At 44.2% G+C, this 22,019-nt stretch overlaps 2 pseudogenes; both read left to right on the forward strand.

Moving 5' to 3' along the window:
* Window positions 1–7,798: 7,798 nt before the first annotated feature.
* LOC101002642 lies at window positions 7,799–10,394 on the forward strand (annotated as a pseudogene).
* An 8,836-nt stretch (window positions 10,395–19,230) lies between these two features.
* LOC110741102 lies at window positions 19,231–21,325 on the forward strand (annotated as a pseudogene).
* Window positions 21,326–22,019: the final 694 nt, after the last annotated feature.

Raw genomic sequence — 22,019 nt, forward strand, 5'->3', positions numbered from 1 at the left:
AGTTCCAGAAACAATTCCCAGCCTCAGCAGCACGGTCCGAAGTGCAACCCTGCAGAAAGCCATCCAACAGTAAGGGGTCACCACCACACTCACACTGCCTCCTCGGCCCTCCAAGCAGGCCGAATGACTGACTGTCTTGCACTGTCCCCACTCCTCTTGGCTCAGATGGTGGAAGAAACCTCACGCTTGCCTCTCTCATTGGTGGAATCTGAGCCCACCAGAGCCCTGGTTGCAAGGAAACCTGGGAAATGGAGTTTTTAGCTTTTCATCAGCTATAAAACAAGGAGGCACTCCAGAAGGCACTGGAAGGGGTGACAGGGGACAGTCTAGTAGCCACCACAGGGAGCTGCAGACTTTGCTATGCCCTAAATAGAGCAATCTGATTTAGGGGTCAGGGCCTGGTCTGGGGCAGGGACTGTGAAGTGGGGATGGGGTGGGGTGGGTGGTTGTAGATAAGGACAGATCAGCAGGTGTCAAGAACTAGAAAGCAGAATGTTGCCGGGAGCTGCAGATAGTTAAGCGTGTTCATGCCGGGGACCGTATCAGACTGACACAGCTGGAATTCAGGCACCGCTGCTGGCCAGGCCTTCTGGGGTTACATTAACCTGGCTTTCTCTCCATGCCCATGTCTGCTCACTTGGAACCCAAGCTGCATCTGGCTATCCCCAGTCCCTACTGCAGTGCCCAGTCTAGCCTGGCCTCTCTTGGCCATGCTCCCTGCTCAAAACTGTAAAAGGCTGGGGGTGGGAGGGGGACTAAGGGCTTAACGAATCACAGCTGACCCTTAAACACCACAGGTTTGAACTGCACGGGTCTACTGATGCTCAGATTTTCTTCTACCTCTGCCACACCTGAGAAAGCAAGACCAATCCCTCCTCCTCCTCAGCCTACTCAACGTGAAGAAAATGAGGATGAAGACCTTTATGATGATCTGCTTCCACTTAATGGACAGTTAATATATTTTCTCTTCCTTAGGATTTTCTTAGTAACATTTTCTTTTCTCTAGCTGACTTTATTGTAAGAATACTGTGTGTGTGTGTGTCTCTGTGTGTGTGTGTACCATACAAAATATGTGCTAACCAATCAACTGTTTATGTTATCACTAAGGCTTCCAGTCAACAGTAGGCTATTAGTAGTTATGTTTTCGGAGAGCCAAAAGTTATACAGAGATTTCTGACTGTGCGAGGGGTAGGGGAGGTTCAGTGCCCCTAACCCCCATGGTGCTCAAGTGTCAACTGTAGTTAGTCCCAGATATGTGTCTGAACGTCACTGGAGCCTTCCAGTAGTGAGTTTCCAAGCCATGGAAGTGTGCAGCAGAAGACAGACAGTCACTCATCGAGGGTGCTGGCCAGAGGGCCTCGAAGATTCTTCCTAACCCTCTGTGTCAGTACTGTTATAAGACACAATGTCTTAAACTTCCAAAAAGAGACTCTGCTCGGAGGGAAGCTAGGCCCTGTGGCTGATTGAAAGGAAAAATCTAGAACCAGGTTCTCTCCAACCTGCAAATCATCCCCAGAGTGGTTTTTGCCTCCCTCATGTGCTAAAGCAGCAGACCACGGGGTGCCTTAGAAGGAGGGGATAATACTCTTATCCCTGGTTTTAGACAATTAAAGCACTGTTCTGTGTGCTAGTGACCCAAAACAGTTAATGCCCTTCCCAAAGGGGCCCAGCTTAGGCACTGGAAGGATTTGGGGAAAAGCACACTTTCACAAACTAATCAGAGTTGACATAGAAATAGATCCTTTTTGTCAAATTATGAATGTCTATGGACCACAACTGGTTGAGAACCTGGAAAAAAACAACCAAATCGAACCAAACCACATGTTGAGCAGATAGGATTATGATAAGGTTCTTTTTGTCCTTTATTTGGATTTCTGTTAATATTTTTAATGACATTTCTTTGTAGGCTTCAAAAAAGAAGAAATCATTTCTCTGAACTTAAAGGACCTTTTTATTAATCGTTATTGTAGGGAGACGAACATGTTCCTAAATGTATCTCATTTTGTCTTTGGTGGCTAATGCAGTGGGCGGAAGGCTTTGGGTCCGTATATTAATAATTCCAAATACGAATTGCCGGAGCCTCGGGCCCTGCAGTTTGCCATCTATGTTTGCTCATTGTTTGGGTTGGTTTGGTTTGACACAGCTAGGTGTGTGGCATTGTTTGGGGTGTTGGTATCCACACAGCGTCAGAAGGGACAGGACACTGGGGCCTTTTCCTTTCTTATAAAAGCCAAAATATTCCTCCACAATCGACAGGCTTTGACACTGACTGCTGGATATAGATGGCAGATTGAACACCTGTATCTAATTCTGACCTCTCCTGAAGCCCTACCAAACCACAGTAAAGAGAGAACAGGAGGGAACAGGAGAGAGAACAATGAGGTTCTGGAAGTTGGAAAACTGATGAAAGTCAAATCTGGCAGTGCAGAAAGCTGAGCTTAACGTGATTTCCATCACAGCACCCTCAAACAACTCAAGAAGGCACTTCTGGAAGTGAAGGTAAAGCAATTGGCTCTGCGGTTACCCCAAACCCACTCCACCACTGCCTGTCCCCAACCCCATCAGGAGACTGAAGATTGAGCGTGTGGAGAAAGCAGAGAGTCTCAGGACTGAGAACATTAGGTACAATGGAAGGTAAGGCTCCTAAAAGCACGAGAGAATGAAATGAGTTATGTCTGCTGGAAGCTGTGGTGGGCAGGCTTTTCTCTCACTCACCTCCCAGAATGCAGGCCAGCAGGTCTTCACCCTCTAGGCAAGATGCTGGAAGCTTCTCCTCAGGGGAATCAGATGGCCCAGGAGGAGAGACCTGAAAGTACTGACTTCAGGGGTTCCCCAGCACATGGCCCAGCCAGATTACCCTACTGAGAAGTTAACAGTCAACAACTCCCACTCACCTCCCCACCGCATTCCCCCAGTACAGAATGTCCAATCAGCCTTTCACTCCTGGGCTCTAAACCCAGGGAGATGGTGCCTTTAAGAGATGGCTCTAGGCCGGGCGCGGTGGCTCACGCCTGTAATCCCAGCACTTTGGGAGGCCGAGATGGGCAGATCACGAGGTCAGGAGATCGAGACCATCCTGGCTAACACGGTGAAACCCCGTCTCTACTAAAAAATACAAAAAACTAGCCGGGCGAGGTGGCGGGTGCCTATAGTCCCAGCTACTCGGGAGGCTGAGGCAGGAGAATGGCGTGAACCCGGGAGGCGGAGCTTGCAGTGAGCTGAGATCCGGCCCCTGCACTCCAGCCTGGGTGACAGAGCGAGACTCCGTCTCAAAAAAAAAAAAAGAGATGGCTCTAAATCCATCCCTTTTGACCTTCCCGGTGGAGCTATCTTGAATCTCCTCCTGTCAAATAATAGATCCTTCTAATCAGCAGTGGAAAACCAATCAAGTCGCTTCCATCTTTAGTATCCTTCCTTCAATGCCCCATTGTCTCCAACTCCACACCACATCCCTTCTCCCCATTAAAGTCACATTTTCTCACCTTCCAGTTATATTTCAACCCACTGCATCCTATCTTCTATCTCACAACCCAGAAAATCTGCCTCGCCCAAGGAAGGGCATGGGAATTGCTAACAACAACAGAGACATCTTGGTCCTTCTCAACTTGGCAGCAGCATTCAATAGTGTTGATCATCACCTTCCTAAAATATTCTCTTCCATCAGGCCACAAGCCTCGTCTTGTCCTAGTTTCTCTCCTGTTTCAGTGACCACTTCTTAGCTTCCTTTGCTGCCTCATCCTCCCCTACCCAACCTATAAGTCCTGGCATTCTTTGGGGTGCAGTCCTGGGCTTTCTATTTCTCTGTGTTCTCTCCTTAGTGGATCCTATTCATTTGATTCCCAAATGTGTACCTTCAACTCAGACCTCTCCTTTTTGTCCAAAGTCATCCTTGGAATTTAACTGGACTCACCATTTCCCCTCCAAATTCAGCTCTCCTCCAAAGCCCCTGTGGTAAATGGTCAATATCTGTAGGGTTGCTCAAGTTGAACACCACATTGAGAGTCATCTTTGACACCTTCTTCATGTCCCATGTCCAAGTCTTTACTAAGTCTTGTTGGTTATATATTCAAAATATACCATGAGTCCATCTCTTTCTGTCCATCTTCATGACCCCAATCCAGGCCCCTGTTGTCTCTTGCCTCCTGATGACTTTCCTCAGATTCATTCTTGCCCTTCAGTAGGTGGGTTTCTCTTCAAATAAGCTGATCAATCTTTTATTCTGTAAGTCATAGTGTCCCCCCTTTTTTCTCCTTTTTCTCCTTTATCCCTTTTGCCTTTGTTAAATGCCCATGCACGCCACAATACCAGGCGTTATCAATAACAGTTCGCATTCCTTCCCTTATTTAAAAAGAAGACTAACATTCTAGCTCATTACAGACACCCCTTCCCCTTCCTCTCCACTTTCTTTTACATGCCCACCTTTTCTAAAAAAAAAATAAAATAAAATAAAAAATAAAATGTTTAGCTAACAGAGATTAGTTTAAATTATACGACCTGACCCCAGCCAATGGAGAAAGGGTAAACAGGAAAGACTCACATCAAAAATAAAGGCTCTCGTGCCCCTTTGTTCAAGTATGTTCTCATGGCAACTGGCCAAAGAGGCACCCCTCTACGCAAAAGTAAAATTGCTTTGCTAAAAGTCCTTTGTTTGAGTGTTCAATTTCCTTAAGATTTTAAGCGTTATTCCTAACAAGTGTCACTCCCCCTGCTTCAAACACTCTAGTGGGTGCACTTTGTATTGCATCCAAGATGGGAACAAAATCTTTAACTTGGCCTCTAAGACCCGGGGTAATCTAGTTCCTCCCCAGCTAGCTTTTGTTCCTGCCATTCTAGCTTCTTGGGCCTTCTTTCACTCCTTGCCCCTGGGCCTTTGCCCTTCTTGCTTCCTCTGCTCCCCAGTATCCTCCTTTATTCTCCTCTGTATTCAGACAACCCCTCTTTATCCTTCAAATCTCCATTAAATCACTTATTTAAAAAATTATCTCTGATTCCTCACTCCCACACCACATTCCCATTTAGACAGGACCCCATTATGTTTGCTATGGTTTGAGAGCCCCCAGCAAAACTCATACTGAAATGTAATTGCCAATGTCATAATGTTGGGAGATGGTGCCTTTAAGAGGTGACTAAGTCATTAAGATGAATTGACGTCTTTCTCAAGAGACTAGGTGCGTTCTCTCAGGAATAGATTAGTTCTTGCAAGAATAGGTTGTTACAAAGACAGGTTGCTTCTCTTGCTTTGTCTCTCTGCACATGCCTGCTTCCTCTCTGCTTCTTTGCCATGCTGTGATACAACACAAGCCTCACCAGAAGCCGAGTGGATGCCAGCGCCAAGCTCTTTGGCTTTCCAGCCACTGTAACTGTGAACCAAACCAATCTCTCTTCTTTATACATTACTCAGCCCCAGAAAGTCTGTTATAGCAATACTAAACAGACTTAAGACAATGTCCATATTCTATTATAGCAACACTAAACGAACGAAGACAATTTCAGTCTCATAGCAGTCACATTCTCCTTTGTAGCACTTGTATGACAGCATTAATTGTGCAAGTGTTGGTGCCTTCTCCATTAGATTATGCATGTTGAAGGTAGAGATAATGTCTGTCTTGTTCAATGATGTAACCTCAGAAACTACCATGGGGTCCAGAACATAGTATGTGGTCAATAAATATTTTAAATATGTGATCATGAAAGCTATTCTTGAATTTGAGGACATCTTTTGGAGTACTTTTTAAAATTTTATTTTTGGGTGTCTGCAATCTTCTAGGAGAAAGGAAACAAATCTTATAGTCTATGTCACCCTTTTAAAATTGCAATGTCTGTCTATCCTCAAGTACACATTAGCATGTTGCAGTAATTAGCGCTGTCTTATATTTTGCTATTTTTATTACAATAAAGGAGATGCCAGGGAAATTCCCCTTGTGGGTCCTGAGTATCCAATCAAATGTTGCCTTATTTCATGACTTCTTCCTTTTGGTCTTCAGACTATCCCTTAAAGTGGCTCAACTTAACTGTAGGCCACAAGTTATATGAGGGGTCTTCAAAAAGTTCATGGAAAATGCATATAATGAAAGAACTATGCATTGGAAATGGAAATGGAAACTATGGTTTCCATTTTCTGCACCAAAATAAACTCGTACTAACTTGTTATAACATGTCTGAATGGGATCTAGTTTGAGGCACTAAGAATGGTTTTATCATTTTGAAAAAAGCCCCTATCAGAGCAACATGAATTCTGCTAAAACTGAAGCAAGAACAAACATCAAATTTATGATGATTCTTGGGTAAGAAGAACGGTGAAATCATAGATGCTTTATGAAAACGTTATAGGAAGAATGCTCTGAAGAAGTCAGTAGTTTATGAACAGATAGCTCATTTTCAGAAGGAACAAGATGATATGGAAGATGAAGCCCACAGCAGCAGACCATCCACATCAATTTTTGAGGAAAAAATTCATCTTATCCATGCCCTAATTGAAGAGGACCAATGATTAACAACAGAAAAAATATCCAACACCATACACATCTCAGTTGGTTCAGCTTACATAATTCTGACTGAAAAATTAAACTTGAGCAAACTTTCCACTTGATGGCTGCTGAAACCATTGCACCCAAATCAGCTACAGACAAGAGCAGAGCTTTCAATGAAAACTTTAAACAAGTGAGATCAAGATCCTGAAGCATTTCTTTGAAGAACTGTAACAATTGTAACAGGAGATGGAATGTGGCTTTACCAGTATGATCCTGAAGACAAAGCACAATCTAAGCACTGGCTACCAAGAGGTGGAAGTGGTCCAGCCAAAGCAACAGTGGACCGGTCAGGAGACTGTCATGGCAACAGTCTTGTGGGATGCTCAAGGTATTTTGTTTGTTGACTTTCTGGAGGACCAAAGAACGATAGTATATGCCTATTTTGAATGTGTTTTGAGAAAGTTAGCTAAAGTTTTAGTAGAAAAATGCCCAGGAAAGCTTCACTAGAGAGTCCTTCTCCATTATAACAATGCTTCTGCTCATTCCTCTCATCAAACAAGGGTAATTTGGTGACTGTTTCAGTGGGAAATCATTAAGCATCCACCTTACAGTCCTGATTTGGCCCCTTTTGACTTCTTTTTTATATCTTAATCTTAAAAAATTCTTAAAGGGCACTCATTTTTCTTCAGTTAATACATGTGAAAATGACTGTATTGACATGGTTAAATTCCCAAGACCCTCAGTTCTCTGAGGGTTGACTAGATGGCTAATATCACTTACAAAAGTGTCTTGAACTTGATGGAGTCTATATTGAGAAAGTTTATATTTTTAATTTTAAGCTGTTAATTGCAGTTTTCCATGAGCTTTTTGAAGTCTCCTTGTATATAAGATGGTGCAACATGTAATAGTGCAGTAGTTTGATTTTTAGTTTCAAATGCTAGGTCTGAATTAAAGGCGTGTGAATGGCTGTTAGTGATGCAATCTGACTGTGGTTTATGTGTGCATGTGTGGACCAGCCCCAAGTGCCCAGCCTCTCCTCATCACAGCTATGACTGCTCCCAGGTAAAGTCACAGAGGAAGCAGATCTTGAGCCTCCCCAACCTGGACTACTTTTTTTGTTTGTTTGTTTTTTTCCTAGATGGAATTTTGCTCTTGTTGCCCAGGCTGGAGTATGATGGCACAATCTCGGCTTACTGCAACCTCTGCCTCCTGGGTTCAAGCGATTCTCCTGCCTCAGCCTCCAGAGTAGCTGGAATTACGGGTGCCTGCCACCACTCGCAGCTAATTTTTTTGTATTTTTAGTAGAGATGGGGTTTCACCATTTTGGGCAGGATGGTCTCGAACTCCTGACCTCAGGTGATCCACCAGCCTCGGCCTCCCAAAGTGTTCGGATTACAGGCATGAGTCACCATGTCCGGTCTGGCCTGGACTATTTTTGTGCACTGCCCAACATCTGCTGGTGGAATTCTCCCTTGCTATGGACTAAATGTTTGTATCCCCCTCAAATGTATATGTTGAAACCCTAATTCCCAATGGGATAGTATTAGGAGGTGGGGCCTTTGGGAGGTAATTAGGTTTAGATGAGGTCGTGAGGATGGAATTCGTGTTCTTATAAGAAGAGAAGAGACATCAGATCCCCCATCCTCTGCATGTAGGGACACAGCAAGATGGTGGCCATCTGCAAGCCAGGAAGCAGTCCCTCTCGAGGAACCACATCAGCCAGAACCTTGATCTTGGACTTCCGGCCACTAGAACTATGAGAAATAAATTTCCATTGTTAAAGCCATACAGTCTATGGTATTTTGTTATAACAGCTCAAGCCATCGAAGACATTTCCCAGCTCCCTTTTCCATAAATCTGCCCTATATTCTCCCCGGTCTGGAGGCTGTCCACTCCCTCCCTGGCTCTAGGTGGAAGGCAGCTGTTGAGTTTACTTTTGTTTAACTCTTATCTGGTGATATTTTGTTGTCTAAGGGCTTACTCAGAGAAAAACAACCTGTTCTTAAACTCAGCCTCAAAACTAGAAAATTTCTTTTTAAATAGAGAAAACATTCACTTAATATGGCTTTAGCCATGCACGGCAGCCACTAGCCTAGCCATGGGCCACCAAGCCCTCCTGCTCCTGCTCCTGGCTTTCCTGGTGCCCTGGACCACCACAGCCCTCCAGCTGGCCTTAAGGGCTCTCGGCAGCCTGCACTCACCAGCCAACCCCACATCCCACCTGGCCGTTGCCAAGAACGGCTTGGTTCTCCACTTCCCTCAGAAGGTTGACCATTTTGGATTTAATACTGTGAAAACTTTTTAACAGCAGTATCTAATAGCTGATAAATACTGGAAGAAAGATGATGGGGACATCAGCTGGTTCTGCAATAATACGTGGTTCATGTGGGATGGGGCTGAGGAACTGAAAGCTATGTTGGTATATGCGGAACAGTGATACTGTGGAGAGTCCCTGCCCTGTGATGACCCGTTCCAGGATTCTGGACACTAGGATCTCCTGCCATCAGAAAAAGCTCTGGCTGATTTTGCAGAGCTAATCAAACACTTGAAAAGAACAATCCTAGGAGCTGAAAATCGCCCTGTCATGGCCCTCTAGGGCCCCTGTGGTGGCATGCTTGCAGCCTAGTTCAGCACGAAATACCCTAGTTGGAGCTCTTGCAATTTCTGCCCTTATCTGGCAGTTTAAGGATTTGATACCTTCTGGTGTATTTATGAAGATCGTAGCTACAGATTTTAGGAAAGGTGTTCTATATTGTTCAGAGAACCTCCGCAGGTCCTGGGATGCCGTTAATCGACTCTCAAATATGGGTGGTAGTTTGCAATGGTTTCCTGACGCAAGACCTTTGAAAGACTGGATCTCTGAAACCTGGGTGACGTGCAGTGGTGAGCTATCCTCATGCACCTAACTTTTTATAGCATTTGCCTGCTTGGTCTATCGAGGTCATGTGCCACTATTTGAAAACACCCAATATATCGGATTCGTTGCTGCTGCAGAATATTTTCCCAGCTGTGAGTGCATATTACTTAGGTCAGGTGACATGCCTGAATAGTTTAGAGGCAAGAACTAGCAGTCTGGGATTCCTGGGTTGGAGTTATCAGGCCTGCACAGAAATAGTCATCCCTTTTTGTATTGATGACCTGTTTGAACTTCACTCGTGGAACCTGAAGGAGTTTTCTGATAACTGTTTTAAACAGTGGGATGTGAGACCAAGGCCCCCCTGGATCACTACTGTGTATGGAGGCAAAAACATTAGTTCGCACATAGACATCGTTTTCAGCAATGGTAAACTAGATCCCCGGTCAGGAGGTGGAGTAACCAAGGACATCACAGACACCTTGGTTGCAGTCACCGACTCAGAAGGACCCACCGTTTAGATCTCTGAGCCAACTTCAGTTGAGCCATCTCACCACCATCTCAAAGGGGCCCGTTTAGATCTCTGAGCGAACATGGGCCTTCAGTCCCGTGTCTGTGCTGTTAGCCCCCTCTCTGGAAGTTAGACACATGAAGAGATGGATCAGAGAGTTCCACCACAGTGCAGGAAAGCAGTGCTGAGAAACTTTTGATCGTTTTTAGTTTCTTCTTTCATGTTCACACCACCCACATTCCTGTTCACTTCCGTTTTCTACATGTAGTTACTTTCCCTTGTTCCTCACTCAATCTGATGGCACGGAGGGGAGACAGAAGAGAGGGTGATGGTGGTGACAGCAGCCATCCCAGGAGTGTGATTTCCTGGGCTCCTGCTGACTGTGTACCACCTCCAGGAAGATTCTCTTCCTGATCGCTCTCCCACACCATCAGTGGCCTTCACCACTGGAGCAGAGTTCCTGACTGCCTTTCACAGAGAAAGAGTCATTTCCTGTGTTTCTCTGCAAGCAGGGATTTCTCCTTGGTTTTGAGGTTGAAGTCTCTTTGACCCATTTATAAGTCCCCACCCTCCCCCGCCCCCCGAAAAGGAAAAGCAGACGATAGATAAAAATGATGTCATTGCAGCTGGTAGGATGTCTGATGCCAGTCCAGGAAATGGGAGCCATTTCTTTTGTACTGGATTTAATGATTTAATGACTTTGAACTGTGCTGTAAATTTTTTTCTTAGAGATGGAGGTTTCGCCATGTTGCCCAGGCTGGTCTCTCAAACTCCTGAGGCTCAAGTGATCTGCCCACCTCGGCCTCCAAAAGTGCTGGAATTACAGGCATGAGCCGCCATGCCAGGCCTGTGCTTTAAATAAAGAATAAGACTGGACCTTTAAAAAAAAAAAAAAAAACATGGCTTTACATGCACAGGTACAGGCAGAGCTCACACTTACCACTCTTTTAAATTTCACCTATTATATTGATATACTGCAGTTGACTAAGTCATTCCCCTATTGTTGTTCTGCAAATTATTTCCAAGTTTTTGTTACTACAAATAGAATAGCAGCAACCTGGACATTTCAATACCAATTGTTTTTCTCTAACTTTTACATATTTCCTCAAAGCTTCCTGGTTAAAGAGTATGAGTTATCTCATGGCTTTTTCTTTTTCTTTTTCTTTTTTTTTTTTGAGACAGAGTCTGGCTCTGTTGCCCAGGCTGGAGTGCAGTGGCATGATCTCAGCTCACTGCAACCTCCACCTCCCAGGCTCAAGCGATCCTCCCACCTCAGCCTCCTGACTACAGGTGCACACCACCACAGTTGGCTAATTCCTAAAATTTTTTGTAGAGATGGGGTTTTGCCATGTTGGCCAGGCTGGTCTCTAACTCCTGAGCTCAAGTGATCCGCCTGCCTCAGCCTCCCAAAGTGTTGGGATTACAGGCGTGAGCCACCACGCCCAGCCGTCTCACTGCTCTTACAGCAAAGGCCACATTGTTTGCAAAAACCACTATGATGTGTAGGGCACCAGTGATGTGCAAATGAGCCTGCTCTATCTCACACTTACCAGTACTAGGTCTTGTCATTTCTCTTTATTTGAAGCAGTTTAAAAGATACTTATTAAGCCCTTAGAATTATTTAATTATTCATTTCTTTCTATGCAGAGTTATGTTGTAATGAACAAAATGCTAACACTCAGAAATCAATTCGACAAAACAATTTCTGATTATTTTGCCAACAATCAGAAATCTCTGCCTGAAGACCCACAGATTCAACTCTGCCGTAGCCCTTTTCCTGCTCTTGAATGTGCAAGTTATTGGTTTTTAATATCAGTTTTACTTGAAAGGATTTATGAGGACAAATGGTGAGTGACAAAGCAAACAAACAAATAGATAAGCAAGGAAGTATTTCCTTTTCCAACACAGGCCTCCTCACAGTCACTGTGTTCGTTGCAGGCCATCTAGTGGATCCACGTGGGAAAAATGCCCAGCGCCCAGGGAGGGGAGGGAGGGGAGGGAGGGGAGCCGCTTTCCCAGGTGAGCGCAGATGGGGCAGGCGCTGTAGACACAGGACGCTGACTTACGGTCCTGTTTCCTCACAGGAGGAAGAGTTGCAGGTTCCCCAGCTCCCAGCAGCTCCCCGGGTACTATCATTCCACGTTTCCTGGAGAGATCATCTGGCCAGGCTCTTCCTGGCTGGGGTGTGTGAGAACCAGCCGGGACTGGAACACAGTTGTTAACATCTACTTATGAAACTGCTTAAAGCTGGGGGCTCAGTGAAAGGCACGACTTTCTAGCACAAAAAACTCCCCACAACTTCCGTAAGCTGAGGGGCCAACGTTACAGGCTTTTATTCCTTCGCCAACCATTCATTTAGTGGCCTGTATACGAGCAATGCTGTGTGCATTCTGCAGGTGGTTCTAGCTGGGGCTGAGTCCAAAGTAGAGGAAAGGACTTAGTTGTGAAAAACCAGTAAATGGTAGACGGCAATGAGACGAGCATGGGGCCACTGTACGACAGAGAAGCAGAGAAGGGTCTGTGGAGGAAGTGGAATTTTGTTTTTCCTCATAAGCTTAATTTTGGCTTTATTTTAACAAAATGATACACACTTGTAAAAATTGATAAAACTAAAAAGTGAATAGTTCCCTCATTCCCCTCCGCACTTCCATTCCGGACAGGTGACCACTGTTCAGAGTCGGCTTCGCATAATTAATTCCAGGAGGTGGTTTTTAAACTGAGTCTTAAAGGATGAGATTTGGCCAGTGGAGGGGGTGGGAGAAGAATGATGTGCTGGGACTCTGTGGAGTGGGAAGAGTTAACTAGAGATGGGCACAGTCCCATTATCATTGTGAAATTCTAATTGTCTATTATCCTCAAATCCCTTGAGTTTCTGGCAGCCTTCATCATGTAATAAAAAAAAGAAGAAGAAAAGAAAAAAAAAAGGGAGGAAAAAAAGAGTTAATTCATTCCAGACACCTGAGTTCCTTCAGTTTTTTTTTTTTTTTTTTTTTTTTGGTTTTCTTCTTTGGTTTGACACTGAGTGAACCCAAGATGATGAATCATAAGGCTTCACCTCATGAATGTTCTATTGCAAGACCTTTGACTTTCAGAACTTTTTCTATTGCACTCAGATCCTCAGGCAACTTGATATTTTCCTGCACTCCCTGGCCCTTGCTGGGAAGGGTGGCATTTATTTACCTGCAATTGTGGGGGGTTTTGCTACGCAGAAGCATGTACTTAACTTCCAATTCAGTTACTCACAGCCTCATTCTTTGTAGACCTCTAGACTAGTTTCTACGCTCTTCTCCCAGACAACCTATACTTACCTCTGTCAGAGTACTTAACAATCCATATTGAAAATTGCTGTTAATTATTTGGCCATATGCAGACCATAAAGTCCATGAAACCTGTCTACTCACTGTGGTAGGCTCAGTGCCTAGGAGCTCAAATATTTGCAGAATGAATGTATGAGTAACGAACAACCAATGTCCTAGAGGAGGTCTTCTATTGTAGGAGTGGCTACAGAGTAAGTATATTAGCCACCGTGCACAAGGAATAAACGGATAACTCACTGCCAGCTCAGCACTGCTCCCCACACAGGAAGTCTGAGGTTGGCCTCCTTTGTTGATGCCCGACTCATTTATTCTTGAGGAGCATTAGAACGTTCTGGGATCACACTACTCGGTGCATGACACACATTCTCTCCAACCCTTTTCCTCCACCTCTTCCCCAGTCAGTGGTGACCCACAGTCAGCACATGCTACAAAATCATCCTTCGCACATGGATGGCATCACTCCATGGCCTGTGCTTACCTCCCCCTCCTGGAGCCTCAGAGGAAGCCAGCCTGTTGCACAGAGTGTGGACAGCCCAGTCACAGGCAACTGCCCCAGCTCCAGGGTCCACACTGACCCCCTAATCCACATTTCCTGTTTCTCTTTTCCTTAACTCTTCAGTTTCTTGATGTCCTCCTCATGTCTGCCTCAGGTCCTCTGAGCTAGTCAGGACAGGCTAGGTGCTGCTGCAATAACAAGCATCCCCCAAATCTTAGTGACCCCATACAGTAAGTTTGTAACTGTCATAGGTCCATTGCTTGATGTGTGCAGCAAGTTAATACGCCAAGACATTGGGTCACAGCAGAGAAAGAGGTTTAGTCATAGGGCTAATGAATGAGGAGATGAGAGAAACCCTCAAATCTGTGTCCCTGAGGAGTTAGTGTTTTTAAGGGTTTCAGAGTGGGCTGAAGTGTGGAGAGAGTTGATTGGTAGAAAAGTGCAAGGTGAAGTCATGGGACAGGGAGAGGCAGAAGCTGTATTCTCATTATGATTTTGCTTCTCTGTGGGGGTCTTCAAACTGGTTGTTGTCAGTTGTTCCACTGAAATTTGGGATCTGGAAAACATCTTCAGGAATTCTTAAACAAAAGCCTGTGACTCTAACACCAGAGATCCTATCTATAGGAACAATGGGGATGCGAGAGTGGTTGCTGTGCAGTGCTGCGTGACTTTCCCTTATAAGGAAGTGGTTCAAAGGGCAGCCTGATACTGGGTGCAGTGGCTCACACCTGTAATCCCAGCATGTTGGGAGGCCGAGGAGGGTGGATCACTTTAGTCCAGGAGTTTGAGGCCAGCTTGGGCAACATAGTGAGACCCTGTCTCTACAAAAGATAATTTTAAAAACTAGCCAAGTGTGGTGGCATTTGCCTGTGGTCCTAGTTTCTCGGGAGGCTGAGGTGGCAGGATCACATGAACCCAGGAGGTTGAGGCTGCAATGAGTCATGATTATGCCACTGCACTCCAGCCTGGGCAATAGAGCAAGACCCTATCTCAGAAAAAAAAAATAGTGCATCCTGATTAATGCTTAATTGTAACTATATTTCTATCCAGAATGCTTGTCAATCATGTGAGGATGGCTTCAAGCTTATTTCTTGCTGGTCCGACATGTCTAACATGGGTTGGCAGGGGATTTCTACAAACATTTAAGGACCCGGGTTGATGAAGATTTCTCCACACCCAAGTCCCTGATCTCTGTGGCATGAGAAGAAGGCAATGTGGCAAATTGCACACAAGCCCCCAGAGCTCACATTTCAGGGCCACAGCAAGTCATGTGGCCAGGGCTAATTTCAGTGGGTGCAGAAATTAAAATTTTACCATGAACCAGAAGGAGGAAAGAACCGGAATAGTTGTGGATGGTTTTGTGACTGCAGCCTCTCCTCTTACTGACAGTGTGTGGGGATCCGTCAGCCCTGCTGACCTTGGCTGTCCTTCCTGGCTCAGCTTGGCTCGCTCCTTCCATTTTAATCCACCCACGGGTTACAGGGGGAAAAAAAATTTCTCTGGCTGCGGAAACCAACCACTACTTCCTGCCAGAGGAAGGAATCGATCATCATTCATGGGAGATGAGAGTCATGTTATTAAGCAAAATTCCCACAGAATTCTCAAACACTCACTTAAGCCTGTAATTTTTACTCAGCCAGTCAGGTAAGTTCCACAAACATTTCTCAAGCCCGTATTATGTACCAAGGACCCTGGGAGTTGCTGGGTTATACATTTTAACCCCACAGAGTCCCGGCTCTGAAAGAACTCTGATACTAACGTGCAGGCAGGCACATTCAAAAACCTCCCAAGCAAGTCTTGCCTTTGCAGGGGTACCGATGAGGCTGGAGGAAGACATCCAAGGGGAGTCCATGGGGAGAGTCAGCGTGCGTATCTCAGTCTGAGCTCAGGAGCCGATAATGTTCTCTTCAGCAGAGAAGTTGCATCCAGGAATCTTACCATTGACCGCTCTGGGCAGGCAGGATCAAAACACGTCACTTTCAACAAACCAAGGCCTTTCTGAGAGATGCCAGTGAGTGATGTGGTGAACGGTCTTAGCGTGGGTTCAAGTCTCAGCTTCTCCACTTGCAAGTGAATGGCTCTCTGGGCTGTTTTCTCATCTCTAAAATGATGTTTTTGTGAGGATTAGATGAGACAATGTCTGCAAGGCACTCACCACAGTCCCCTGAAGACAGCGGCAGCCAGGCAGCATTTGCCTCTGCCGACATCCGTGAGGCATGTCTAAGCGTCTGCAGTGGGTGCCCAATGTACTTGACACTCAGAGAGGGTTCCTTTTTATCACACATGCCCCATTTACAACAAAACGTTTTTAGTAATAATCATTGTATTCGTCCATTTTCACACTGCTGATAAAGACATACCTGAGACTAGGCAATTTACGAAAGAAAGATTTATTGGACTTACAGTTCCACGTGGCTGGGGAAGCCTCACAATCATGGCGGAAAATGAAAGGCACATCTCATATGGCAGTGGCAAGAGAGAGAATGAGAGCCAAGTGAAATGGGTTTCCCCTTATCAAACCACCAGATCTCATGAGACTTATTCACTACTATGAGAACAGTATGGGGGAAACCACCCCCATGATTCAATTATCTCCACCTGGTCCCTCACACAATACATGGGAGCTATGGGAGTACAATTCAAGATGAGATCTGGGTAGGGACACAGAGCCAAACCATATCAGAAATGCAATGACTAATAATAATGGCCAGACTAATGCAGTCAAAGTTCCCTTTCCTTGAACTTTGTGTATATAATCATGAGAGTAAAACTTAAAATATAAAATAAATACCCACTACAACAAAGGAAAGATGCAATGGATTCATGCTTTTTAATTACATTAATTTTTTTAATATAATGAGGAAAACTATGTACCTAAAAACTGGTCTTTCAGCCGGGCATGGTGGCTCATGCCTGTAATCCCAGTACTTTGGGAAGCCAAGGCGGGTGGATCACCTGAGGTCAGGAGTTCTAGACCAGTCTGGCCAACCCAGTGAAAGTTCCATCTCTATTAAAAATACGAAAATTAGCTGGGTGTGGTAGTGCATGCCTGTAATCCCAGCTACTCAGGAGGCTGAGACAGGAAAATTGCTTGAACCAGGAGGCAGAGGTTGCAGTGAGCCAAGATCCCGCCATTGTACTCCAGCCTGGGAAAAAAGAGTAAAACTCTGTCTCAAACAAAACAAAACAAAACAAAAACAAAAACAAAAACAAAACAAAACTGGTCTTTCATGGCCGTGAACAATATTAGAGTTGAACAGCAATTGAACAAAAAGCAAGATGAATAGAAAAAATGTATGTCAATTTTAAATATTCACATTTTCAAATATTTTTCAAATGTAATAATGTATTTCACATATGAAGAATTCACACATAACAGAGATAGTGTACTTTCAGGTTGCTTTTCTGTTTCACAGAAAGTACACTATCTCTATTACGTGCAAAGTTTAAATTTTAAATGTAAGTCAAAACTCCAAGTGATTCCACAGAAAGGCACAATTGCAGTAACTCAAATTCTGTTTCTTTATCTTTACAGTCACTCTATCATCAGTGTTCATTTCAAACCTACTACTTAAATGCAGGAATATGTAGTTCCACAGAAAACGAGACACGAACTCAAAGTGAACTTTCTCAAAAGGAATGCAAAGCAAACTTACTCTCCTAAGAAACAGATGTAGCGAGTCCATGCTAATCCAGGGCCAACTGTATAATTGCAAGTTGTCTAAATTAACTTACATGTAGTGTACAACATCTATGAAGAATTGCGGCAGGCAGAATTCTAAGATGGTCCCCAAGATTTCCAGCTCCTGGTCTACACGCATCTTCTCCATCATCGAATCAAACATTAATATGGGGACTGCTCTGAAGGACTTTGCAAAGATAATTAAGGTCCGAAATCAGTTGATGTTTTAGGAAGATTATCCAGGTGGGCTTGGCCAAATCCCACAAGCCTTCCCGATCTGGTGCAGATATCAGATACGTGGGAAATCAGAGATCTGAAACATGAGAACTATTTGACACATGTGACTGGCTCGAGGATGGAGGGGTCATGAGGCAAGGAATGTGGGTGGTCTTAGGAGCCAACCGCAGCCCCAGCCAGGAGCCAGCTAGGAAGGAAAACTTCAGAACTAAGACGACAGCAAGGATCTGAATTCTGCTAGTAATGAGGATGAGCTGGGAAGTTAATTTTCCCCCAGAACCTCAAGGTGAAGACTCAGCCTGGCAGACAACATAACCTCAGCACTGTGTCCCACAGCAGAAAGCCCACTGTGCCACACTGCACTAGACTTCTGACTCATAGACCTGTAAGCAACAGGTGGGTTTGTTTTAAGCCACTAAGTTTGTGGCAGTGTGTTATGCAGACACGGAAAACGAATACAATGGAGAAGTAATATGAATATGTTAAGGTTAATGCAAATAGATTAAAAATCTACATGAACTATAGCCATTGTATAGAACTTAAACCAAAAAAGATGTTTTCATAGGGAGGAAAATTGTATCACTGGCTTTGTTTAGAATTGCCAAAGCACAGTGATAATTAAAAGTGGACTTTTAGTCAGTTTTATTATTACTCTAAAATTCTTTATGGACAGTGGCCCCAACTCCCTACAGCTGAGGGCTGCTCCCTTTGCTCTGCCCTTGGTCAGCCCCTGGAACCCAAAGAGAGGAAGAACCTTCTAGCCCAGGCAGCTATTTAGTAGCAGAGCAGAAACCTAATCTGAGGCCTCTTGACTCCCAGCCCTTCCTTTATTAGGTGGACCTTCATTAAATTGAGGCTGCATGTGTGTGGGGCAGAGTTGTGCCAAGTCTTATATAGGTTTTCTGATAAAATTCTTAGTAAGACAACCAGCTAGAATCCACTAGGAATCACTAGCAAGAGGCTGCAAAGTTTTGTCCAAAATGAACACCTAATTGATTGAATACTACCTCAACCAAAATGGGGCCAAGGAGATTGTCATCTGTCTTAGTCTGCTCAGGATGCTATAACAAATACTATATACTGTGTGGCTTAAACAATATAAATTTATTTCTCACAGTTCTGGAGGCTGGAAGTCCAAGATTAAAGTGGTGGCTGATTGGGTTGCTGGTGAAGCCTGTCTTCCTGGCTTGCAGATGGCTGCCTTCTCCCTATGTCCTACATGGCAGAGAAAGAGCGCACTCTGGTCTCTTCCTCTTCTTATAAGGACACCAGCCTCAAGATTATGAATTTGGAAGAGACACCGGCATCCAGTCCATAGCACCAACATCTGCCTCTGGACTGGCATATGATTTCAGACCTTTTCAAGGAGGTGATATTTTTATTTTATTTTTTAGAGAAGCTTTTTTAAAAAAAATATTTCAACTTTTATTTTAGATGAAGGGAGTAGACACGCAGGATTGTTATATGGGTATATTGCATGATGCTGAGGTTTGAGGTATGATTGATCCCATCACCCAGGTAGTGAGCATAGTCCCCAGTAGCTAATTTTTCAGCCTTCACTCCTCTCCATCCCTCCTCCCTCTGTAGTCCCCAGTGACTTATAAATGAGAACATGTGCTATTTGGTTTTCTGTTCCTGTATTAGTTCACTTGGAGTAACAGCCTCCAGCTGCATCCATGTTGCTGTAAAGAACATGATTTCATTCTTTTTTTATGGCTGAGTAGTATTCCATGGTGTATACAACACATTTTCTTTATCCAATGCAGATGTACTAGTCTAGACTTGCATAGCTGGAAAGGACCTTGGAGATCTCACAAGTCTCCAAGACAGCTGGGTTCTCAGAGCTGCTTCTGTACTCCACCAGTGGCAATATCACACATCGGGTTTCCCATTCTGAGTACATTCTTCCTTGCTGTGTGATATGGTTAGGCTTTGTGTCCCCACCCAAATCTCACCTTGAATTGTAATCCCCAGGTGTTGAGGGAGAGACCTGGTGGGAGGTGATTGGATCATGGGGGCAGTTTCCCCCAGGCTGTTCTTATGATAGTGAGGGAGTTCTCATGACATCTGATGGTTGTATAAACGGGGGCTTTTCCTGGGCTTTTCACTCTCTCTTTCTCCTGACAAAATGTGAAGACGGTCCTTGCTTCCCCTTCTGCCATGATTGTAAGTTTCCTGAGGCCTCCCCAGCCATGTGGAACTGTGAGTCAATTAAACCTCTTTCGTTTGTAAATTACCCAGTCTCAGGAATTTCTTTATAGCAGTGTGAGGACGGACTAATACACTGTGTTTCTTCTAATTAATTAATCACACTGGACATGCAAGGGTCATTTTCTCACTTGCTTCAGGGACCACGGAGCAAGCTCCAGAGTGTCAGAGGGCCTGGGGCAAGCTGGCCACCCCTCACACAGCACAGGGCCACAGCACATTTGTATTCAGAGATACAGTGACCACATTTATGGGTATTTCTGTCACAATTCATCTTCGAGGCAGAGTTGTGGTTTGTCAGTTATACATAGTTTGAAGGCATTTTCCATTTAGTTTATAGATGTGTCTCAAATCTGTGAAACTGGTGACCCCTGAAATATCCCTGGACTCCTAGTTTAAGAAACCCTTTGTTAAAAGTTAAGTGCTGTATCTCCCAGTGACAACTGTACCAAAGTGTTCCAGTAACATACAAAGATGCAAACTGTAGATGGAATATTTGGGCAATGCTTGGTTTTCCAAATAATCTTGACTATGTTGCGTATTCAGTCTTTTTCTGATTACTGTCCATATAATAATAATGATAATGGATAACATTTGTGCCTGTTTTTCCCCTTTTGGGTTCTTACGGCTGATCCCAAAGAATAAAGAGCCCACGTGGCCCAGCTTTTATGTGAATCCCTCAAAAAGCACAAAAAAGGGGTCCAATTTTATAACCTACACCAGAAATTCTCAAACGTTTTGGTCTCACTCTTTAAAATTATTGAGGGCTCTTTTTCCAGGCACCTCAGAGGCAATCAGCGCTTCAAGATGAGGCTGAATGTCTCCTTTCTAGCTGTCGGCTGCCAGAAGCTCCTTCAAGTGGACGAGGAATGCAAACTTTGTATTTTTTATGAGAAGCATGCAGCCACAGAAGTTGCTGCTGATGCTCTGGGTGAAGAATGGAAAGGCTCTGTGATGGGAATCAGTGACAGGAACGACAAACAAGCTTTACCATGAAGCAGGGTGTCTTGACTCATGGCTGGGTCTGTGTGCTACTGAGCAAGGGGTATTCCTGTTACAGACCAAGGAGAAGTGGGGCAAGAAGCACGAAGTTGTTTGTGGCTGCACTGTGGATGCCAATCTGAGCTTTTAAACTTTGTTATTGTGAAAAAAAAAAAGGACAGAAGGATATTCCTGGACTGACTGATACTGTTGAGCATCATCGCTTGGGACCCAAAAGAGTTAGCAGAATCCACAAACTTTTCAGTCTCTCTAAAGAAGATGATGTCCATCAATCCGTTGTTAAGAAAGCCCTTAAAGAAGGCAAAAAATCTGGGACCAAAGCACCCAAGATTCAGCTGCTTGTTACTCTATATGTCTTGCAACACAAATGCTGGCATGTTGCTCTGAAGAAACAGTGTACTAAGAAAAATGAGGAAGAGGCTGCAAAATACGCTGAACTTTTGGCCAAGAGAATGAAGGAGGCCAAAGAGAAACTCCAGGAACAGATTGTCGAGAGATGAACACTGTCCGCTCTGTGAGCTTCAACTTCTGAGTCCAGCCAAAAATAGGATTCTTTTGAGTAACCAATAAATAAGACCAGACTCCCAAAAATCAAATCAAATACAATTGGGGAACTCGAGAGTTTTTGTGTATGTGCCTTCCATCTAATGCTATTTACTTTATAATATGGTTTGGCTGTGTCCCCACCCAAATCTCATCTTGAATTGTAGCTCCCATAATTCCCATGTTTTGGAATTATGGGAGGGATCTGCTGGGAGAGAATTGAATCATGGGGGCAGTTTCCCTCATACTGTTCTTGTGGTAGTGATAAGTCTCATGAGAGCTGATGGTTTTATAAGGGCTTTCCCCTTTCACTTGGCTCTCGTTCTCTCTTACCTGCTGCCGTGGGAGACATGCCTTCCTTCTGCCACGATTGTGAGACCTCCTCCACCACGTGGAACTGTAAGCCCATTAAACCTCTTTTTCTTTATAAATTACCTAGTCTTGGGTATGTCTTTATCAGCAGTGTGAAAACAGACTAACACACTCTGTTAGAAATTAGAGCTGAGAATTTAAAAATTATCTTCATTAATTCACTTTAAAAACAATAAATCCATTGGTTAAGTAACACATTTTTATTTTAAAAAGGCTGTATTTAAAAAAACTTTTAACAGGAAGAGTAGAATTGTTTTACATTTTTGCAAATCTTTTTAATGTCTGGCTTAATAGAAGACAGCTGGGTTCTCAGAGCTGCTTCTGTAC

The sequence above is a fragment of the Papio anubis genome, chromosome 14, assembly GCF_008728515.1.
Source record: "Papio anubis isolate 15944 chromosome 14, Panubis1.0, whole genome shotgun sequence".
Lineage (NCBI taxonomy): Eukaryota > Metazoa > Chordata > Mammalia > Primates > Cercopithecidae > Papio > Papio anubis.